This window comes from Onychomys torridus, chromosome 3 (assembly GCF_903995425.1).
Source record: "Onychomys torridus chromosome 3, mOncTor1.1, whole genome shotgun sequence".
NCBI lineage: Eukaryota > Metazoa > Chordata > Mammalia > Rodentia > Cricetidae > Onychomys > Onychomys torridus.
Genome location: NC_050445.1, coordinates 143,857,612 through 143,877,102, shown reverse-complemented (window position 1 = coordinate 143,877,102; position 19,491 = coordinate 143,857,612).

Sequence of the window (19,491 nt, the reverse complement as noted above, 5' to 3'; positions counted from 1 at the left end):
AAAACCTGTGCTCTACTCATGTGAAAACTGGCTTCCCCTAAGCTTGGAGCACAGAGCGGGGAGCACCTCCAAATTCTTTTTGAGACACCAGCAAATGTTGATGGAATATCCTCCTGATGGAATTTTCCTTTAGTGAGTAGGAAATGAACTCTCTGCTGCTTCTTACTATGTTTAGTTTGAAGTCTATTTTGTCAGATAACAGAATAGGTACACTTTCTTGTTTTTTAGTTCTGTTTGCTTGGAGTATCTTTTCCACTCATTCCTCCTAAGTTCATATAAGTATCACTTTTCTAATGTTTGATAAAACACCATGATCAAGACAAATTATAGAAGAAAGGGTTTATTTTAGGCTTCTGGTTCATGAAGACTTCATTCCATGATGGCTGAGCAGAGACATGGTGGAAGAAGTAAGTGAGAGCTTACATCTCAAATCACATACAGGAAGCAGAGCAAGCTCACTCAAAATGTAGTGAAATCTTTTGAAACCTCATAGCCTGCCCCCTGTGACATGTTTCATCCATGAAGACCACACCTCCTAATCTTCCCCAAATAGCCACCAACTTGGAACCTAGTATTCAAATACCTGAAATTTTTAGGATACTTCTCATGTAAACCACCATTGGTGCTATCCACAAGTTAGTCATGTTTCTTGAAGACTTATTAAAGAGACAAGTATAGTGAAAAGCAGAGAAAAGAGATGTGTTCAATGTGACTATCACTAAGAACAGGGGAAAAAAAACAGTTCAGTGAACTCAAAGTCCATCTTTGCTGTTCCTGGCATGACGCTTAGGTTTAAATAGAGATCAAGAGATATGCATAAATAAGCAGTAGTGTTCATGCGTGGTTCCAATTACCACTGCTATCTTTGCTTCAGTTTATAGAACCCTTTGCCATAATTGTAATCTGCTGTGGGATGTCTTTCCATATGCTGTGAATATGTGTTGCTCTGGTTGGTTGATAAATAAAGCTACTTTGGCCTATGGCAGGGCAGGATGGAGCCAGGTGGGAAAATCCAAGAGAGATAGTGAGAGAAGAAAGGAGAATGGGGCAGATGCTGTTAACCACTGCCAGGAGAAACAAGATGTAAAGTACCAGTAAGCCACAAGCCATATGGCAAGGTATAGATATGTAGAATTGGGTTAATTTAAGATATAAGAGCTAGATAGCAAGAAGCCTGCCATGGCCATAGTTTAAAAATAGTTTTGGGGTCTGAGCAGCTGCAGAACTGAGCATGACACAGGAAAAAATTCAACTACAGTAATCTGCATAAAGAAAATGTAGGCATAAATTGAGTTAGACCATTATTTGAGCTGTTGATCCAATATGGTGACCTCTGGTTACCTGTAGCCATTGGGTCCCTGGGAAGTTAGTGACTTAGATACTAGCTATAAGAATTAACTCTATGGAAGATTAAAATAAACAAAAAGCTAAGGATTCTGTGTAGTTCCAAACTGTGTTTTTATTCTCTTGGTTTGAGTCCCAGAAACTCAGCACTCCTTCATTCCCACATGAAGCTGTCAGACCCCAGGGAATCCCTTCCTGACACGTCCAAGATAGGATTTTTCCAACTCTCTCTTTACATTTCTTCTAATTGAATTACTTTGTATAACTTAGACTGATACTACAAGAAACCAAGCAGAGGATAAGAATAGTACAGAAATAACACGGTATAAGGTTTCCTTTTTCATATTCTGGAAGGGATTTCAAAGTTTTAGTGTTGTGTGGTTGAAACTTACATAACCATTATCACAAGTTGGCAGCAACTTTGAGTTAAAACCACACAGAAGACATTTATTTCTGCCATCCCCACCAGTTATTCACTCTTCCAGATGCCTCGTTGCCCTCATGGACACTGATACCATCTCTCTTGTGAAAACTTATGATAAAGTTGGCTACAGACTTTCGGGATGCCTTGCATTCTTCTGACTTTTATTTTAGCTATCTTGACCTGTACTATGGCAGGCATACTGTAGCCACACATTGTCAGAAACACAAGTATCAAAAATTAGGGAGATTTAGAAACCCAGTGGTCTCAAAATGCTTTTGAGCCTTGGGTGAAACAGACTTTTCATTATATCTCCAAATAAGAGGACCATATCTTTAATCTGTCAACTGCTAACATACACAAAACAAAGAAAGATACATTTTATTTGACACAGATTTCAATAGAGTTAGTGCAAGTGCTTGCTATTATGAAGACAATAATGTTGGCAGCTTTATTCAGGTACATTTGGACCCATATTGCCATTCCCAACACTCACTATATTTTACAATGATCCCAGTAGCTTCTTCTTGCTGGATATTCATAATTTCACCACCCCATACATGTTTCCTCTGCCAACACCCAGCCATCCTGGTAAAAACACTGAAAGGAATTGCCTTGTCTTTTATGGTTCTGAAAAGCTTCAAAATACCTTGCATATGAAAAGTCTTATTTGTAATCATTTTTACTAACAAAGACTTATAGGTTGTTTAGAATACCAAAGAAAATGGAGCAGAAATGTGCTTTCAGTGAAGGATATTTAGAAGTTTGTTTTAGGGTATAAAAGTCAAGTAATTCCACTTTAATGATTGATTAAATGTTAAAATTCTGTACAGTACCCATTTACTACTAAATACCTGGTAGATGTTAGATTTATTTGCAAATATGTGTGTGCATACTCTACATAAATGCATGGTATGTCTGTATGAAAAGATTTTTGTTTTGTTTTGTGGTTTTTGAGACAAGATTTTGCTATGTGGCTCATTTTGGACTCAAACTCTTGATCCTCCTGCCAGTATCTTCTGAGTGGTAAAATTCCTCTTGGGCCACCACAGCCAGCATGAAGACTCACATGAGAATCACACAGTCGCATGCAAAGGGGTGCTGTGATGATGATTGGTGGTGGCTGCCTTAGAACTGCCAACAATAACTAAATGCTGTACATTTTATAAAGGGAGTGTAATTACACACATACTCAAAAGCCGTTGGTCAAGCCTTTAAATGTATATTCACTTATAGTTACCATCAGTAAACTGTAAAGTCAATGGGTAGAAAACCCAACGTATGGAAGGTGCTTGAGGAATCCAGGTAACATGGATGAATAAGGAGAACCATGCGATGCTGTTTGTAACGTGACTTTAAATGGATTTTGAGAATTTTAAAATCGAATAGGAAGTATGTCTTTTGAACCTGTGAGACCTGTATTGTTTGTCCACTTTTGTGTTAAAATTGCTCAAGAGCTCACCAGATTTTGTGACTTTTGCACAGTGGCCACCAGAGGGCATCTACATTAAATCACATAAGCTCAAGGCTCAGAAATTTTGAAATAGGTCTTAGTAAATTTATTATCAGATGCTGCAATTTGGAATATTAGTAGACTATTACTGCACATAAACAGAAAAATATATTATTACCTTAAAAATGAAAAGTAAATTTTGAAATCCTTCTTTAGAATATTACATATATTACAAAATGCCTGTATTTCTTCCCCTTAGCATATGTTATATTGCCAAATACCAGATAATACCTGTGCCCAACAGTAGAGTAAAGGTTAAGAGTATTTGATAGAGTCTATCACAGTGTTTATATCCACAATCCCAGCACTTGGGCAGCTGAGGCAGGAGGATCATCATGAGTTTGAGAACAGCCTCAGCTAAAGAGTGATATCCTATCTCAAAAAGCTAAAACTATTCTGAGCATTGGTGTGGGATGTCTTTTTGTATACTGTGAATATGTGTTGCTACCATTGGCTAATAAATAAAGCTGCTTTGGTCTATGGTAAGGCAGGATAAGAGCCAGGTGAGAAATCCAAGCAGAGACACAGGGAGAAAAAGGGGATGTCAGGGCAGATGTCATCCAGCCACCCAAGGAACAAAATGCCAGCAGACTGGTAATACCATGGCCTCGTGGCATTATATATACTGATAGAAATTGGTTAATTTAAGATGTAATAGCTAGCTAGCACTAAGCCTAAGCCATAGACCAAATAGTTTGTAATTAATATTAAGCCACTGAGTGATTATTTAAAAAATACCTGCTGCCTGGGTGGGACAGAGTTGGACCAAGAAACTTCAGTCTACATTGAACACCCTATATGGGGAATGAACCCCCAACCCTGAGATTAAGAGTCTCATGCTCTACTGACTGACTGAGCTAGCTAGAAAAGGATTATAGATACACACAGGAAAACTTCTAGATACATTTGGCTCCCAGACATAGTGGCAAGTGTTTCCACCTAAAACCTGAGAGAACTTAAAAAGAGATACAAAAATGAAGCTAAAATCAGCTTCCTAGTTGATGTATTTCATTACTAGCCATGGTACACAGATGCATTCCCTGGTCACCTTGGGCTTCAGTGGCAGCATGGCAGGCTCCTGTGGTTTATCACAAGCTGAGATACTAAGAGGCTTCTCCCCACTGCTGCCTGCATGGTTGGGAGCACATCTGCAGGCTTAAAAACGCAAGCATACTACTTCATACTGCTTCCCAGAATTAAAGAGATAAGCATGAATTCTTGGTTCCTGCACCATGTTAGAAAGCTAATCAGGCCAGAGCAGCAGCCAGGGCTAATCCTGCTTTCACACTAGCCAAGAAGTTTAACAGTTTAAAAACTCTCCTGGTCATAAAAGTAATACAGATACACAATACAACAGATTAAGATGAAAAAACAAACAAACAAACAAACCTCTGAACAGCTTACATGATGTTTAAAAATATACATAGGCATCCACTTCCATTAGTTATTAGATGAGAGTTCCAGCACAACAGTTATGGTGTTTGGCCGTCTGATCACCAGACTAGGTCAGATCAGGCTTTTTCTCGACCATTGCCAGTAGTCTACAGTGGATGTATCATTGTGGATTTCTGGGGAACTCTCTAGCACTTTGCTTCTTCCTGTTCTCATGTGGTCTTCATTTATCATGGTCTGTTATTCCTTGTTCTCCCTTTCTGTTCTTGATCCAGCTGGGATCTCTTGCTCCCCTAAGCTCTCTTTCCCTCAAACCTTGCCCTTCATTACTCCCACTGTCATCCAGGCTGTTCATATACATCTTATCCATTTCTCTGTCATTGGGCAATCCCTGTGTCTTTCTTAGGGTCCTCTTTTTCAGGTAGCCTCCCTGGAGTTGTGTAGCAGTCTAGTCATCTTTGTTTTACATCTAGTATCCTACTATGAGAGAGTAAATACCATGTTTGTCTTTCTGAGTCTGGGTTATCTCACTCAGGATGATTTCTTCTAGATCTGTCCATTTGCCTGCAAACCTCGTGATATGATTGTTTTTCTCTGCTGAGTAGTACTCCATTGTGTATATGTGCCATATTTTGCTTATCCATTCTTCAGTTGAAGGGCATCTAGGTTGTTTCCAGGTTTTGGCTATTACAAACAATGCTGATATGAACATACCTGAGCAAATGCTCTTGTGGTATGATTGAGCATTCCTTGGGTACATGCCTAAGAGTAGTATAGCTGGGTCTTGGGGGAGATGGATTCCCAATTTTCTAAGGAAGCACCATATTGATTTCCAAAGTGGCTGTACAAGCTTGCATTCCCACCAGCAGTGGAGGAGAGTTCCCCTTGCTCCACATCCTCTCCAGCATAAGCTGTCTTCTGTGTTTTTGATCTTAGCCATTCTGACAGGTGTAAGGTGGTATCTCAGAGTTGTTTTGATTTGCATTTCCTGGATAATTAGGGATGTTGAGCAATTCCTTAAATGTCTTTCAGCCATTTGAGCTTCCTCTGTTGAGAATTCTCTGTTTAGTTTTATAGACCATTTGTTAATTGGACTGTGGATGCAGAGATCCTCGGCCCGGCCCCAGGTGGAGCTCCAGGATTCCAATTATCAATAAAGAGGAGGGACTGGAAGAATGTGAATTGTTGAGACCAAGATTGGAAAAGCACAGGGACAAACAGCCAGACTAATGGAAACACATGAATGATGAACCAAAAGCTGTGGAGCCCCCAACTGGATCTGGCCCTCTGGATAAGTGAGACAATTTAATAGCTTGAACTGTTTGGGAGGCACCCAGGCAGTGGAACCTGGACCTGTCCTTAGTGCATGAGCTGACTGTTTAGAACCTTGGGCTTATAAAGGGACACTTTGCTCAGCCTGGAAGGAGGGGACTGGACCAGACTGTACTGAATCTACCAGGTTGAGCTGAATCCCCAGGGGAGTCCTGGCCCTGGAGGAGATAGGAATGGAAGGGAGGGACTGGGGGGAAGGTGAGGGGAAGGGCAGGAGAGGGAGTACAGGGGAACCCATGACTGATGTGTAAAATTAAAACACAAATATAATAAATAATAATAATAAATTTATTATATATATATATATATATATATATATATATATATATATATATACATACACATAGGCTTGGAAGAGAGAAGTAAAGGTGTTATAGGCACTTATGCAAAGAAAGAAACATTCTTAAGAAATAAATTATTTAAAGAGACAGTTAAAATTATGTGGAAGTCAAGTCCTGTAAGGATGGAAAATACACAGATACTCTGGATTATGTATATTATTGTGTTTTCTTTGAATTTTTTGACTGTTAATGAACTAACTACAGAAATACATTTGATTGTAAAGGCTGCTGAGTTAAACAAACATACATGTTTTAAAGATATTTTGGCTTCAAAATTTGGGTATAAGGATATGTTGCTTTGGAACAGAGGCTCTGCTTTTGTTTCCACAAAAGATGAGAACCTGTGGATTGCTTCCAGGCTAATATGGTTTGGTCGCCCTAGATTGCTTGAAAGTTTCCAATGGCAGCTATGGCTCAGATGATCCAACATCCAAAACAGCTTAAAGCAACTGGCTGAGATGATACAGCCTCACAGACTATTACAGCTATTATTTAACTATAATTCTAAATTTTCTCAGGATCTCCATAAGATTGCCAGCACCCCATATCAGCAGGAAATAGTATGGAAAACTATGCCCAAATTCCCAAAATATCGTTTATTAAGATTTATTTTTATTTAAAGGGAGTTGATTATAAATACAATCTCTTTCTAAAGAAGAAAAGAGGATATAGATATAATAGGATAAAAGGGTAGATTGTTGAATCTACTTTTAAAAAGCAACAACTCTCTTGAACTATTTTATATTGTTATAGATATTAGTTTTTGATGCAAATTTAAAGTTATACTATATGTATATTTCTAGTCTTGTTTAAGGTATTATGCTTATGCAACTCATTTAAATTTGTAATATATAATTAGGAAATGCAGATTAGTAATCATCTATGATAATAAAACTAATAGTCATGTTAGTTATGCTTTTTAGGTTTACAAAGGTATATTTCAGTTAGATAGGTAATCTTAAAAAACTTTAAAAACCTACAGAATATGTCACTTTAAATGTTTTAAGAACATAGAATTTTCTGGACAGTGAGACATGTCTGCTCTTGGCAGTACCAATCTACTTCAGAAAAGATGATGGCATCGAAGAAACTCCATATGGAGTTTGCTTTCTTTATGTCAAAAATTAGCTATTTGAGCAAAAATCTGTTCTTGTCTGGAATATTTGTCACTATATTGTATAATCTGGATGTGCAGAACTGATGGGAAAATGACTAGTGAACTTTGCCAAAAGAAGTTGAGATGAGATGATCCTTAAGGTTCCTGCTTCACAGAGGCAACTGCCAGACATTCTTCAGGACACAGGGAACAGTGACTGATGAACTTTGCCAATAGGTGAGACAATTCTTCAAATTTTCTGCTTCACTGAAGTGTCAGCTAGACCCAGTCCTATAGGCTGAAGATGGATGCCCCAATGTTACAGAAGAACTTCTAGTGACTGTCCAGGCAGACAGATGCCACTCTCATTTCTAGAAATTTGGAAATTGCTTACAATGCACATCCTGTTTACTTTGGTAATGTTATATCCTCCTGGGATCTTTGATGGAGCTGAAGACTAGAGAGTTACAATTACAGTTTTCCTTAGTCATGATAAAGATAAATTTGTTATAAAATTTTAGACTCATTAAAATAGGATAGATGATAGAATATTTTTATTTTTAATTTTTAATCTTCAATTGAAATCTTTAATTTTGCCAAATACAAATAGACTAAATATTATAACTGTAATTCTTGCTTGATAACTGTTTTGTTATATGTAATTTTACTATGCTTAAAATGAAAACCTTCATTTTTGATTAGACAGAAAAGGGGAAATGCTGTGGGATGGTCTTTCTTTATGCTATGAATATTTGTAGCTCCCATTGCTTAATAAATAATGCTGATTTGGCCTATGGTAAGGCAGAATAAGAGCCAGGTGAGAAATCCAAGCAGAGACATAGAGAGAAGAAGGGTAGAGTCAGGACAGATGCATCCCACCACCCAAGGAGCAAGATGTCAGCGTACTGGTAACAACATGGCCATGTAGCAATATATAGATTAATAGAAATGTGTTATTTTAATATGCAATAGCTAGATAGAAATAAGCCTGATCTATAGACCAAACAGTTTGTAATTAATATTAAGGGTCTGAGAGATTATTTTAAAAGGGGCTGCTGCCTGGGCTGGACAAAATAGGACTGAGTGGGACAAAGAAACTTCAGTCAACAGAGTGTACTATCACATATCTTTAATTCCAGCAGTTGGGAAGCAGAGACAGATGGATCTCTGAGTTTTAGGTCAGTATGGTCTACAGAGCAAATTTCAGTTCCAGGACAACCAGGCCTACAAAGAAAAATCCTATGTTGCAAAATAACAGACAAACAAAAATCTACATTCAAGGATACAATAATAATAACAATAACAACAACAAAAGCAAAATTAAAAACTAAAATCTCAAATAAACAAACAAAAAGAATATTTGATGTAATCATACAGTTGATAAGGATGAAAATTTAAAATAACCAATATTTTAATAGAAACATGTGATATGATGTTAATTAGAAAGCAGTTACAAAGCAATGTGAAACTCTTGCTGTGTTCTGTTGAAGAAAGAAAGGAAATATATTTGTATAAGTTTGTAGCAAGATTCCAAAAGATTTTCTATCATTTTCCCTCATTGCTCCTATTTTCTTTTCTTTTAATTTTTTATTATTTCAATGTTCACTATTAACCTTCATCCCTTATCTACAAATAACCAACAAACAGGTGTGCAACACAAATATTAGATGTGTATTTACCCATTGATAATGCTATTATGAGCCACCTAATATTTCTAAATTTCATATTTTTCTCACTAAGAAATGATAATAACACCCCTACTATCCAGTTGGTGGAGAATCAAGATAATGATTTATGTCAAACAGCAATGATAGAAAGATAGAACAACCCTAGCCCTCCCCCAAACCAAACTATTTAGACTGTGAAGCTGGTACAGACCAGTTTGACTCAGCTCGGCGAGGATGAAATGTGGGTGACAGCACCAAGAGTGAGCCAAGGCTGATTTCTGAAGAGCTGCTGCTGATGAAAGGATTCGGTGATTTTCTTTCAGTAAAGCAGATAATGGACAATTACTCACGTGATACAGAATATAAAGCAAAACATTTGTTAAAATCATTGCAAAAAACAATGAAGTTTTTACTGGAGAGATGGCTCATCTGTAAATAACACAGATTGCTCTCCCAAAGGACTTGAGTTCAGTTCCCAGCACCCACATGGCAGCTCACAACTATCTGTAATTCCAGTTCCAGGGCTTCTGACACCTTCACACAGACATTGGTGTAGGCAAAACATGACTAAACATAAAATAAAAATAAATTATGCATTTAAAAATATACTGAACAGCTCCTACAAAATGATTTTTTTAACGCAACAACTCTTGGACTTAAGCACTGTATGTTTTAATTAATTAATTAATTTTTATGTATATAGATACTTTGCCTGCATATGTGTCTATACGTCACATGTGTTCAGTGCCTGTGGAGGCCAGAAGAGCATGTCAGATCCCTAGAACTGGAGTTATGAGCTGCCCTGTAGAGGTTGGGAATGCAACCCAGGTTCTCTGGAAGAGTAGTCAGCACTCTTACCTGCTGTGGAGGTTTGAATGAAAATGGCCCCACAGACTCACAGATTTGACTGCTTAGTCTCCAGGTTTGGAACTGTTTGGGAAGATTTAGGAGGTAAGGCCATGTTGGAGGAAGTGTGTCACTGGGGGTGAGCTTTGAGTTTTCAAAAGCCCATGCTATTTCCAGTTAGCTTTGTGTCTTGTACTTGTGGATAATGTGTAAGTTAACAGTTATTTCTCTAGCATCATGCTTCTTGCCATGCTCCCTACCATGATGGTCATGAACTCCAGCCCTCTGGAATCCTGAACCCTCAGTTTAAATGATTTATTTTCTAAATTCCCTTGGTCATGGTATCTTGTCACAGCAATAGAAAAGTAACTAAGGAAACTGCCAAACCATCCCTCCACCCTCCACCCTCCACCATCCACCCTCCACCCTCCACCCTCCATCCTCCACAAACACTATATTTTTAATAATAAAAACTTTAGTGCAATCCCACATTCTCCCATGAACATTATAGTAAACATTTGTGTGAATATACACCCAAAGAATACAAGTTTGAATTATTCTAAGGATTTAAAGTAAGGTTTGAATACATATTAGTCACATATTATATACTACTTCTAAAAACTTTAAACCCTTTCTACTGTATGGATGAAAGAGAGAAAAGAGATAGCACTGTAAGGGTCATCTTGCCCCTTCTGTTGAAGTTCTCTGCCCTAGATGTGGAGTATACTGTGTAAACTCCTGGGTCTGTGGCTTCCTGTGTAGTTTAGTACAAATGCCTTAAATCACTTTACATACTTCTTTTCTTCTATTGGATTAACTTCTCATGATATACCTGGTCTATTTTTATGTCTTATTTTTACAGAATCAATAATACAATGTTTTATAATGGCCTCCCAATTCCTGTTATGTTGGGGAGTTAGCACAAGCCATAAGCTGTCTAGAATCCATCAGTTATTTAACTCTAAGCCATGTTTTTCCTACTTGGTTGAGTAAACTTTGAGGAAGCAATTGTTTAATTGCTACTGGAATCTCACTCCCAACTCTGCTCATCTCTCTAGTTTTTGCTATCTCTGTTAAATGAATTCAGATGAGACAAGGTGTAGGGTAGAAACAGGCAATGTTTAATAAAAAATAACATGAGGGCCTTTTAAATGTGAGAAGAGCAATGAAGAAAGTAGTCATTACAGAGACCACCTCACCACTGACTAAATCACAGTCAACCAACCAAGGAGCTCTCTTCTAAAGAAAAGCATGTAGAGGTTGGAAGACAACTTTCAGGAGTCAATTTTCTCCTTCCATCATGGGTCCATGTATCAGCCTCAAGTCTTTAGGCCAGTGGTTCTCAACCTTCCTAATAATGTGATCCTTTAATATAATTCTTCATATTGTGGTGACCCCCAGTCATAAATTATTTTGTTGTTATTTAATAACTGTAATTTTGATACCATTATGAATCATAATGTAAATATTTTATATACAGGATATCTTGTCTGATATGCAACCCCCAAAGGGGTCACAATCCACAGGTTGAGAACCACTGCTTTAGGCTCAACTATCCTGTCCTCCCTGAAGGTATTAACTTCCCATAGAAAACCTTATTTGGATGTATCTTTACATTGTCAAAAAAACAGAGTGCATAATTCTTAGAATCCTAAATAAGACAACAAAAGTAGATTAAGGGAATACAAATTGGAAAGGAAGAAGTAAAACATTCATTATTTGCAGATGATATGATAGTATACATAAGTGACCCCAAAAATTCTACCAGGGAACTCCTACAGCTGATAAACTCCTTCGGTAGGGTGGCAGGATACAAGATTAACTAAAAAAAACCAAAAAACAAAAAACAAAAAAAAAAAAAAACAAAAAAAAACAAAAACAGCAATCAGAGAAACATCACACTTTACATTAGCCACAAATAATATAAAATACCTTGGGGTAACTCTAACTAAGCAATTGAAAGACCTATATGATAAGAACTATAAGTCTCTGAAGAAAGAAACTGAAGAAGATATCAAGATATCAGAGCATAGAAAGACCTCCCATGCTCATGGATAGGTAGAATCAATACAGTAAAAATGGCAATCTTACCAAAAGCAATATACAGATTCAGTGCAATTCCCATCGAAATCCCAACACAATTCTTCACAGACTTGGAAAAAATAATATTTAACTTTATATGGAAAAACAAAAAACCTAGGTGCTGTGGATATTGCTCTGTGTAAATAAAGTTCTGATTGGCCAGTGGCCAGGCAAGGAAGTATAGGCGGGACAAGAGAGAAGAGAATTCTGGGAAGTAGAAGACTGGGGAGAGACACCACCAGCTGCCGCCATGAGAAGCAACATGTAAAGACACTGGTAAGCCACAAGCCATGTGGCAAAGTATAGATAAGCAGAAATGGATTAATTTAAGATAGAAAAAGTAGATAACAAGAAGCCTGCCACGGCCATACAGTTTGTAAACAATGTAAGTTTCTGTGTGCTTTCTTGGTTGGGTCTGAGCGACTGTGGGACTGGCGGGTAAGAGAGATTTGTCCTGACTGGGCCAAGCAGGAAAACTCTAGCTACACCTAGGATAGCTAAAAGAATCCTGTATAATAAAGCAACCTCAGGAGGTATCATGATTCCTGACCTCAAGCTCTACTATAGAGCTATAGTAATAAAAACAGCTTGGTACTAGCATAAAAACTGACATGTGGACCAATGAAATCGAATTGAAGACCCCGATATTAATCCACATACCTATGAACATTTGATTTTCAACAAAGAATCCAAAACTGTACCATGGAAAAAAGAAAGCATCTTCAACAAATGGTGCTGGCATAACTGGATGTCAACATACAGAAGATTGCAAATAGATCTATATCTGTCACCATGCACAAAACTCAAGTCCAAGTGGATCAAAGACCTCAACATAAATCCAGTTACATTGAACTTGATAGAAGAGAAAATAGGAAGTAGTCTGGAATGAATTGGCACAGGAGACTACTTCCTAAATATAACACCAGTAGCACAGACACTGAGAGTGACAATTAATAAATGGGACCACCTAAAACTGAGAAGCTTTTGTAGAGCTAAGGACATGATCAATAAGACCAAATAACAGCCTACAGAATGGGAAAAGATCTTTACCAACTCCACATCTGACAGAGGGCTAATCTCCAAAATATATAAAGAACTAAAAAAGCTAGACATCAAAATACTGAACAATCCAAATTAAAAATGGAGCTTAACAGAGAGTTCTCAACAAAAGAATGTCAAATGGCTGAAAGGCATTTAAGAAATTGCTCAACATCCTTAGTCATCAGGGAAGTGCAAATCAAAATAACTCTGAGATACCATCTTACACCTGTCAGAATGGCTAAAATCAAAAACACTGAAGACAGCTTATGTTGGAGAGGATGTGGAGCAAGGGGAACACTCTTCCACTATTGATTGGAATGCAAACTTGTACAGCCACTCTGGAAATCAGTATGGCGGTTTCTCAGAAAATTGGGAATAAGTCTTCCTCAAGACCCAGTTATTCCACTCTTGGGCATACATCCAAGGAATGCTCAATCTTACCACAAGGACACATGCTCATCTATGTTCATATCAGCATTATTTGTAATAGCAAGAACCTGGAAACAACCTAGATACCCCTCAACTGAAGAATGGATAAAGAAAATATGGCACATATACACAATGGAATACTACTCAGCAGTAAAAAACAATGATATCATGAATTTTGCAGGCAAATGGATGGAACTAGAAAATATCATCCTGAGTGAGGTAACCAAGTCTCAGAAGGACAAACATAGTATGTACTCACTCATAAGTGGATACTAAATGTGAGGGAATGGATGGCAAGACTGCAACCCACAACTCCAGAGAGGCTAGCTAACAGGGAAAGACCCTAGGAGGGACACATGGATGAACCTATGAAGGAGAAGTGGATGAGATCTACATGAGTGGACTTGGTGTGTTGGGGGTGACAGAGGGCAAGAAGTGAGGGATGAGAACATAGGGAAATGGGAGGGTCAAGCTGGAACAGGGACAGAATGGGAGGGCAGGGAGGAAGATACCATGATAGATGAGGACATCATGGGAATAGGAAGAGGCAGTGTGCTGGGGAGGCTCTCAGGAATCCACAAGGTTGACCCCACCTTGGTCTGCTGGCGGTGGTCCAGAGGGTACCTGGACTGGTCTACTCTGGTGACCAGCCTAGCAAATAACCTAGCTGTCATTGTAGAGCCTTTGTCCAGTAATTGATTGAGGCAGACACAGAGATCCACAGCCAGGCACCAGACTGAGCTCCGGGAATCCTTGCAGAAATACACCCACTGGATAGTGTTTAGACACTATCCAGGAGAATGTGTCAGTTACAGGAAATAATTGGCAAATTCTCAAATCAGCTGTTACCTGATAAATTGTGACTTACAGACAAATATAGATTAAAAGTGAAACTACAGAATGAGTAGTATTGCTATTATATAGATACCAAACCCAACTCAGGATATGTTGGTATCTTGTTTATAGGAAACTTACCACTGTTGAAAAGTGTTGGTGACTATCTGTGAAATTGTTAGTGCTACCACATTAAAGACTATGTTGTGGTGTAGAGGAGCTTGACAGAGGGCTAAAATTATCTCATATCTTTCCAAAATTTCCTTCTTCTTAAAAACCTAATACAGTACATTATTTATTCTAATACTTCAACATCATTAGTTCTACATACAGTCACTGTAAATGTTGTTGAGATAGTTTGCATGCTTTTTAAAAATCAAATCTTCAATTTTAGTGTTATTACACAGTTATCACATTTCTAAATGTAGACCAGGCACATTCCAGGCACCAAGTGGCTCTGGGTCACCAGAAGTCACCATATTAGATAGACAGCTCTGAGTGTCGGTCTAACTCAGTTCACGTCTACACTTTATTTATGCAGATTACAATTGTGGCAAAGAGTTGTATAGACATCTCATGGAGGCCTATACTTTCTATTCTTCCATATATCAGCCTGTGTTGCTATTTGCCCGGTGAGATCTCTAGGCCATGAGGGCAGGGGTTGAGGAGATGTGGAGACAATGACCCAGATTCCAGGAGGTTGCCAACAAGCTCATTTATTTTTAGGAAAGGGTAAGCCTTATACACTCTATATACTTCATCCTGGGGAAGAGGTCTACTTTAGTGCTCATTGCTAAGTTGATGCTTTCTGATAGGTTCTGGAATCTTCTGTTCATTGCTGGCCTCAAGGCCCCCATTTGGCTATTTTTGTAGGATGCCTAGTTATTGCAGAAGCAGTATAGCACATGTTCTAGCTTATCCAAAACATGCAACAGTTCTGCCTGCCTCAAGCCTGTATGCTAAATTTCATTACTCCAACTTTAAGACCAGAATTTACATGCAATCATGTATAATTTTTGAGATAGGGTCTTACTATGTAGCTGTGGATGTCCTGGAACTCACTGTGAATTCTAAGTTGGCCTCAAACTCACAGGGATCTACCTGTCTCAGACTTGCTAGTGCTGGGATTAAAGTCATATGTCACATCACCCAACCCAAAATCATATTTTTATTATGATTAGATTTTTGCAAATTATATATATGTGTGTGTGTGTGTGTGTGTGTGTGTGTGTGTGTGTGTGTGTATAATTCCCTTACTTCTTAAAATCATAATCTATTCTTGTTCTGAATTGCTTGCAGGGTTCATAACAGTATCTTTCTTCAAAACGACTAAATCCTATCTTAGTGTAGGAAAGAGAAATGCCAACTGTAGAAGTTATTGATATTAGGGTTCAGAAAGCTGAACACTTATATCCCTAACCAGGCTACTCCTCAAAGGAAGACTACAATAGTAGACAACATCCCTTGACCAGATCCAAACCAGTCCTCAGGCAGAACTTGGACTGTGACAAAATGAATTCTTCATGAAGAGAACAAAGCTAGGAATGGACAAAGTTCTTTAAAAAGATTCATTTATTTTTATTTTATGTGTATACTACTTGGCCTGTGCAAATAAATGTGTACCACATGCATGCCTACTGTTCTCAGAGGCCAGAAAAGGGTGCCAGACCCCTGGAACTGGAGTAACAGATGGTTGTAAGCCACCGTGTGGGTGCTGTGAACTGAACCAAGTCCTCGTCAGGAGCAGCAGATACATTGAACTAAATCTCCTGCCCCTTCTTGGTGCCTTTCAATCTGTCTGTTATGTAATTCTTTCCTTCATTTTCAAGTCCTATCTGAGTCCTACCTCTGGCCCTGGGTTGAGACATAACTTTCTGAACTGTCAAGACTATTACCAGATTAATATCTAGCAGGGGCTTTCTGGTAAAGAACAAAGACTTCCGATTTTACTCCTTCCAGAGCCAATCCAATGGGCCTGTTAATAACATGGCCAGGTAAATGCTCTTCCAGAAAACCATGAGGCTTTAGAATAGTACACAGCCTACCCAAGAATGAAGAGTGACATAGATTCACTGTGTTATTTAAAAGAAAGAAAGACAAAATCAGTACTGGGAATTTAATGTAGATGGAGTTTTCTGTGCCTGCAGTCACTTCCCAAATAATCACTCAGAGTCTTAGTATTAATTATAAATGCTCAGCTAATAGCTGATGCTTGTTACTAGCTAACTTTGACATTTAAATTATCCCACATTTCTATTCTATGCTTTGCCTTATGGCTCAGTACCTTTTCTCAGTTTGGCATACCCATCTTGTTTCCCCCTGCATCTGCTGATGACTCCTCTGACTCCACCCTCCTTCCCAGACTTAGTGTGGTTGTCCCACTTATACTTTCTGCCTGGCTACTGGCCAATCAGCTTTTTATTAACAACAAGAGCTATACATTTTCACACTGTACAAAGATTGTTCAACAGCAAGCAAGAGATGGGGATGGGGTACAGGAAGAAGTAGGGGAAGAAGAGAGGCGTAAGTATAACCAAAAATATGACCAAAATACGTTGCATACATTTTCCCCTCAAAGAACAAATAAAAATATATTTTAAAAATCTGCAAGTATCTGTAAAGTAATTTAGTCCAAATTTATCTTCTTTGTAGAACCAAAATAAACCCCAAACTATCTAAATTATACTAAAATTATATCATTATGACTCCGAATTCATATGTATAAGATATATCCAGAGAGATGATGAGACAGAAAATAGCACACATGCCCATTGAAGGGATAGATGAAATCATAAGCATGTAGTTTTTAAAGATTTGAATTATGATAAAATTTTATTTTTCTAATAATGTTTTCTTCATTTTCAAAACAAAAGTGAGATTCAGTTTAGCTGTATTTTGTCTTTTTTGTTTACTTATTTATTTATTTGAGAGGGTTTTGGTATTTTATCTTTTAATCTAATCAGTTTGTACTGGTGACCTTCAGAATTTTTAGCTTACAAATATCAGAAAACACTGAATAACAACTGGATTAGTTACTGTTCTTATTTCTGTGACAAATCTCCTAGACAAGCAACTTCACCAAGGGGTTTGTTTATTCTGGCTCACAATTTGAAAAGGAGAGAGGAAAAGAAGGCCTGACAAGGGGACAGCAAGGTGGCCGGTCACACGGCACAGTCAGGAAACATAAACAGAAGAAAGCTGGAGCTCAGCTCCCTTTGTCTTTTCCATTCAGTGCAAAACCTCAATGAATGCAATGGGGCTGCCCACAATCTTGGTTCCTCTCTCCTCTGTAGAACAAACTCAGGATGTGCCCAGAGATTCATCTCCTAGATCTAAATCCCACCAAGTTGACAGTTCATTACTCTTGTGGTGAATACAAAACCAAATGCTTTTTGAAGGATTACTTATATTCAAGTTCGAAAGCACCAATGACCTCCACCCCTTGCTGTGGGATGACCTATGTTTAGCTTTAAATAATACAAAGGCAACATGCATTCCTTAGAAATCACACCTCAAAAGTTGCATTTTGACTCCTTTCCTCGACCAAAATCACATGAGAGTAATACTAGAGATTCACCTCAGTCCTTGAGTGAAGTGGCCTAAAGTTAGGAACCCCTGGGCACTTCCACAAAGAATGAAGCAGAAAACAAGGAGTAGTAGAGATTACAATATGGTGGGTGTGGGAAGAAATCCTTGGAAGGTCAAAGTGAATGTAGCAGAGAATACAAGTAGCAGGGTGTCTGAGTCTTTGTCTTCTGGAGATTTTACACAGGTAAGAATGGAAACTCTTCTGCCTAGGATCATGTGAATCATGCGTGTGAAAACTGACCTCCACTTCTGTGGGCCAACGGAGAAATAAACAATTAACCACTTTCCATCATCTTGGTTTGACTCAGAAGTCAGTTAAAGGCTACTCCGTGAGGCCAACCACATTTGCTACCACCAGTACCCCTCTAGCTTTTGCTTGCTGGGGGCCAGGAAGGCACAGTTAGTTTAATTACTGCTATTAGTTTAAAAGTCAGCTTTGTGGGCAGTTCAGGGCCCTAACTACTGCTCTGGTTCATTTGGAGCTAAACTGTTTGAATATTGCTCAACTCTTAATAGCTGAAAGTTTTTAGCTGCCTTTTTAAGAACTGTTTGGACTGAATGCCCTTGTCTTGTACCTACTATTTGCCTTAGCTCTGATAATCATACCATTCACATTAATTAGCTGTATCCAGCTGTCATTCTTCCATGTTCTGATTACATATTCTATCATGAGTATCTCTGCCCTCCTTACTTACCTACCTCATTAGATACCTCATTTATCTACTCATTGGTGTTCATCTGGCAGATGGCTTTAACAACCTTGTCATTATTTCATTCAATTTCATTTACATTTTTATTTTAATATGGACAAAGCTAGTTGAATGTAAAATAGTCAAACACATATGTCTTTAAAAGAAAAATTAAAGTTGACATACAAAAGAGTTTAGTAATAAATGCATTCTAAGAAGCACTGTAATGCACAGATATTTTGGGTATATGTGTGTCTGTGTGTGTGTGTGTGTGTGCATGTGTGTGTGCGTGTGGGTGTGTTTTAAGGACAGGAAATAGTTTTAGTTAACGTGGCTTTCTAATTGATATATATTCTGACAATAATAATGCATGTTTTTACTCACAGTAAATATTATTAGAAAATGTTTAGCTCCATAATTATGCTAGATATTTTAAAATACTTTGTTTATTTTAATTTAATAAAGCTAGTAGTTTATTGTCAAAATCCAAAGAACTAAATAGAATATCTCTTCTTTGGCTATTTGCCATATATTTTAAGGTATTCATATATAATCCATATTCATATAATTTATAATATAATTTATCAAGTACAAAGTCTACATCCTATGTATTCAGATAATTTGATAATACTAAAAAAATCATAAATGTAAGTCTAGCTAACTTTAAAAACAAAGAAGCAATGTATCACTACAACTGAATTATATGCTAAATTTAAAATCAATTTTCTACTTGCTATTAAAAAAATAAAGAAGAGAAAATAGCATGTCCATAATATTAAAATGTCTTTTAAAAAAATTAAAAGTTTTCTAGGTAGCCTCCCTATGAGTGAGTACATACCATGTTTGTCCTTCTGAGTCTGGGTTACCTCACTCAGG